This window comes from Carlito syrichta, unplaced genomic scaffold (assembly GCF_000164805.1).
Source record: "Carlito syrichta isolate Samal-C Ts95f unplaced genomic scaffold, Tarsius_syrichta-2.0.1 Scaffold302911, whole genome shotgun sequence".
Classification (NCBI taxonomy): Eukaryota; Metazoa; Chordata; class Mammalia; order Primates; family Tarsiidae; genus Carlito; species Carlito syrichta.
The window spans coordinates 527,757-533,225 of NW_007247007.1; the positions used below are offsets into that span (position 1 = coordinate 527,757).

Sequence of the window (5,469 nt, forward strand, 5' to 3'; positions counted from 1 at the left end):
ATTTATTGTAGAGATGAGGTCTCACTGCCCAGGCGGGTCTTGAACCCGTGGGCTCAGGCAATCCACTCACCTCAACCTCCCAAAGGCGCGGGATTACAGGCTGAGCCACCGAGCCCAGCTAATCTGACTTCTTACTTTCCAGTGTGTATACTGCACATCTGCCAGATTATTTTCCAAACTGGCTATACCATTTACATATCCACCAGCAGTTTGAAAAGGTTCCTATTTCTCCACATACTTGTCAACACTTGCTACTGTCTATGTTTTTTATTATAATCATTCTAGTGAGTATGAAGTGGTATGATTTGCAGATGTTTTCCAGCAATCTGTGATTTTTCTTTTCATCTGGTGTCTTTTGAAGCACAAATATTTTTTATTTTGATGAAGTTCAATTTATCAATTCTTGCTATTGTATACAAGAAAATTTTTGCCTAACTCAAGATCATAAAAATTTTCTTTTGAGATTTTATAATTTTACTTCTTGTATTTAGGTATATGACCCAGTTTGAGTTAATTTGCATGTATGGTATAAGAGTCTAAATGTATCTCTTTTTTTTTTTTTTTTTTGAGTCAGAGTCTCACTCCGTTGCCCAGCATACTCACAGCCACCCCAGCATCGACCTACTGGGCTCTGGTGATCCTTCCACCTCAACCTTCCAAGTAGCCAGAATTATAGGTGCATGCTACCACACCTGGCTAATTTTATTTATTTATTTAATTGTAGAGACGAGGTCTCACCAAGTTGCCCAGGCTGATTTTGAGCCCCCGGGCTCAGGCAATCCTCTCGCCTTGGCCTCCCAAAGTGCTGGGATTACAGACTGAGCCACCGAGCCCATCCTAAATGTATCTTTTTATATGTGGCTATCCAGTTATCCCAGCATCACTGACTGAATAGACTGTTCTTTTTCATTTACTTGTCTTCATATGTTTGTGAAATACTTTATTAAGGTTTAGTTCCCTGCTTAGAAGTCTGTTGACTTCTAGAGAGCAGGGACCATCTTTATCCCCAGTATGGCAGTCTTTGACTGCTATCGAATGAATGAATATGAATGAGAAAGACAGTTTTGATTATGTAACCTCATCATCTGACAGAGAGAGACAGTTAAGAGGAAAAGATTGTTCTTTATGTTTGGTAATTGTTAACTCTTCCTGTTATAATCATAGAGCTTTGAAATGGTTACGTTCTTTGTAAATCAGTAAGTGCATTGAAAGTTATAAAAAGCAGGGGGAAAAGCGAATTAGATCTATATCTGTGGATGAGAAGGGAGTTTGTCATGTGTTAAATAGCAAGGTAAAGTTAGTGTGCAATATTATATAGTATGATTCAAGTTTTTAAAGAAATAAAGAGCAAACAAGAACATCAAAATTCTCTGTGCTTTTGTATGCCTGTTTGATCAAGAGAAAGGTATGGAAGGTACCTAATAAGCTGTTACTATGGTTACCTGGGGGAAGGTGTGAGGGGACAGAGATAGATGTGCAGTTTTAATTATCTAAGTGCTACATGAATTTATTCTTGCTGTAAACATGCAAACAGTCCACACGGACTGGATGTTTCAAATATTCAGAGCTTGGCATGGTGGCGCGTGCCTATAGTCCTAGTGTTACGGTCCCAGTAAATGCTCAGCTGCTATTTGTCGACATCAATAAATCTAGAGGCAGAGACCTGGTAGAAAGAAGTTTATTTCTGAATTTAGAATTCAGGGAGACAGAACCTGGCACCTGGCATTTTGGAACCAGTCAGCTTGCTCCTTGAATTCCACAGTCTGTTTTTATAAGTTTAGGGTTGCTGGTACCTATACATCGACTATGTGACTGACAGAGCATTGTATAGAACTTAAGTTACAGTTGCATTTTGTCAATAGTAACATTTATGGTCCACATTTCCTGATGCCGGTTACCAAAAGGTAGCTCATTTTATCAGTAACACCAAACTGAGAAGTTGATCAAGTTTGCCATGGAGAAGGGGAGTTAACAAATCCTATTATAAAGTAAAACATTATTCACAGCAACATATTGTTAATTAGTAGTTCTAATGTACAATATGTTACATAAATTACAAGGCTTATGGTTACTTGGTTGCTATATTTTCAAATCTAAGACTACTGGTAAAAGGGAGTGAATAAGGATTCATTTCTCTCAGTTGAGTGTGCAGAGTCTGCAGGGGGTTAAGAATTCTTTGAGTCGGCTTGGTGGCTCAGCCTGTAATCCTGCGCCTTTGGGAGGCTGAGGTGAGTGGATTGCCTGAGACCGTGGGTTCAAGACCCGCCTGGGCAGCGAGACCTCATCTCTACAATAAATCAAAAAATCAGCCGGGCGTGATAGCACATGCCTGTAATTCCGGCTACTCGGAAGGCTGAGGCAGAAGGATTGCCGGAGCCCAGCAGGCGAGGCTGCGGTGGCCAGGGGCCACTGCACTCCAGTCTGGGCAACCGAGTGAGACTCCAACTCAAAAAAAAAAAAAAAGAATTCTTTGAAGGGGTGTAGGTGGGAAAAAAAAAATTATTTGAAGTGACTTAATGGGGAATATATAGGATATTAGGGAAAATGCTTTTCCTATGCCAATTCTCAGGAATGTTGGTACCTGTAGGCCAGCTGGAATGTTCCTTATGCCTTTCTTTAAGGGTTTTGGCAACACGGACAAACAATAGTGGGTTTCTCTATTACTAGCTACTTGGGAGGTTGATATAGGAGGATCACTTGTGCCTTAGAATTCAAGGGCAGCCTAGGCAATATAGCAAGACCCCGTCTCCAAAAACGTACAAAACATATCTGGATGGTTTTCTTTTGCCCATTCCAGCTCTGGCATGTCACACTTTCTTTTCTACTTTCTCTAATAAACTTTGTTTTATTTGAGTTTTTTTAGCTTTTCATTTTTTATTTTAAAGATGTGGGGTACAATTCAGGGTTAGCTATACAAATGTTCATTACTCAACTTTGTTTTAAAACTTAAATGTGTGTGTGTGTGTGTCTGTGTGTGTGTGTGTGTGTGTGTGTGTGTGTGTGTGTGTGTTTATTTATTTATAAAAGGCTGGCTCTCCAGGCTGCCCTCCAGTAACTCAACTCAGTGCTACTATAGAGTACGGGCCCCTGGTTTCAGCCATCCATTGAGGATGGATCTGGGTGGGCTTTATATTGTATAGTTTGGGAATCGACTCCTTTGACAGTGACCTTTCCCAGATTTCCCCTCAGCTTTCCATAGGCTGCCATTCTGGGCATATATCTGGCATAGATCAGCTTTCAGCTTCCCTGCAGAAGTGGAAACACAGAAAACAAAGAGCCAGCAATGCACAAACCTCACCCTAGGTAGTCCATTCCAAGAGTAGACTTGCTTCCAGCTTCTGCCTGTCTTTGTTTGACTCCAGTAGCTTTAAGTCATTCTTTTTCTTTTCTTTTCTTTTTTTTTTTTTTTTTTTGAGTTGGAGTCTCACTCTATCGCCCAGGCTGGAGTGCAGTGGCACACTCACGGCCACTGTAGCCTTGACCTGCTGGGTTCAGGTGATCCTTCTGCCTCAGCCTTCCAAGTGACTGAACCCATAGGCATGCACCACCGTGACCAGCTAATTTTTTTGATTTATTGAGCAACATGGTCTTACCAAGTTGCCCAGGCTAGTGTCGAACCCCTCGGCTCAGGCAGTCCTCTGGCCTCCACCTCCCAAAGTGCTGGGATTACAGGTGTGAGCCACCCCACCTGGCAAGCTCCAGCATGTTGTAGGTGGTCTGTAAATTGTGATAAGATTCATGAAGAGGAATTTATGAAAGGAGTTTTGTATGTGATTAAGTTGGTTACAATTAAAAGCAAATTATGAATATTAGTCTTTCTAAATTTTGTTCCCCTATGTTGAGATATTTTTGTTTTTGTTATTTTGTCTGTATTAATTTGTTCTTGGTAAGATAGAAGTTTTGATTTTTGGTTCTGTTAGGTTAAAAATATATCCCAGCAGAGCCTTCAAATGTTAGGTCAGACCTGCCGGGGTGGGATTATGCAATCCAGTGACGTGTGAAAGATGCAAAGAATTGCACACGAGTTAGATTAGAAAATACAGTTGATAGCTGGGCGCAGTGCCTCAAGCCTGTAATCCCAGCACTTCAGGAAACTGAGGGGAGAGCATTACCTGAGCCCATGGGTTTGAGACCAACCTGGGCAACTTGGCAAGATCTCATCTTTACAATAAATCAAAAATTTACCGGGCGTGGTGGCAAGTGCCTGTAGTTCCAGCTACTTGGAAGGCTGAGGCAGAAGGTTCACCTGAGCCCAGTAGGTTGAGTCTGTGGTGGCCGTGAGTGTGCTACTGCACTCCAGCCTGGGTGATGGAGTAAAACTCCAACTCAAAAAAAAAAAGAAAGAAAAGAAAAGAAAAAAAGAAATGTCTTCTCTATCAAAGAATAAAGATTTTTGCTTTATTTATTTACTTATTTAAGGTTTTTGCTTTAAAAATCTTTTAACTCTTGGCCGGGCACAGTGGCTCATGCCTGTAATCTTAGCACTTTGGGAGGCAGAGGCGAGAAGATTGCCTGAATCCTGGGGTTCAAAACCAGCCTGGGAAATTTGGCAAGACCTCATCTCTAAAAGAAAAAGAAAAAAAATCTCTTTCTTTTTTGAGTTGGAGTCTCACTCTGTCGCCCAGGTTGGAATGCAGTGGCATGCTTACGGCCACTGCAGCCTCGACCTGCTGGGCTCAGGGATTCTTCTGCCTCAGTCTTCCAAGTAGCTGGAACTACAGGCATGTGCCACCATGCCCAGCTGATTTATTTTTTTATCGTAGAGATGAGGTCTCGCCAAGTTGCTCAGGCTGTAGGCTCAGGCAATCGACTCACCTTGGCCTCCCAATGTGCTGGGATTACAGGCATGAACCACCTCATCCAGACAAAAAATCTGATTTTAAAATGAGCAAAAGATCTGAGTAGACATTCCTTCCAAGAAGATATACAAATGGCCAACAAGCATATGGAAAGATACTGAGACTGGGCGCAGTGGTTCACAGCACTTTAGGAGACTGAGATGAGAGGATTGCCTAGTCCCAGGAGTTCAAGACCAGCCTGGGCAACATGGTGAGACCTCATCTCTACAACAAGTAAAAAAAATTTAGCCGGGCAAGGTGGTGTGTGCCTGTAGTCCCAGGTACTTGGAAGGATGAGACAGAAGCATCACCTGAGCCCAGCAGGTCCAAGTGGTAGCTGGAATCATGCCACTACATTCCAGTCTGGGTGACAGAGTTAGACACTGACTCAAAAAAAAATTTTTTTTTTAATCAAAATATGTAGAATTAAAGAAATTAAAGTATCAACAGAAATTAGTGAAATAGAAAACAAGCAATTAAAAAATTGAAATTTATAGGCCAGGCACAGTGGCTCAAGCCTGTAATCCCAGCACTTTGGGAGGCTGAGATGAGAGGATTGCCTAAGCCCAGGGGGTTTGAGACCAGCCTGGGTAACTTGGTGAGACCTCATCTTTTTTTTTTTTTTTTTTTT

At 41.7% G+C, this 5,469-nt stretch overlaps 1 protein-coding gene across 4 annotated transcripts in view; it reads left to right on the forward strand.

Moving 5' to 3' along the window:
• LOC103259600 (up-regulator of cell proliferation) overlaps positions 1 to 5,469 on the forward strand; it is a 59,248-nt gene that overhangs the window by 13,364 nt on the left and 40,415 nt on the right. The window lies entirely within an intron of this gene.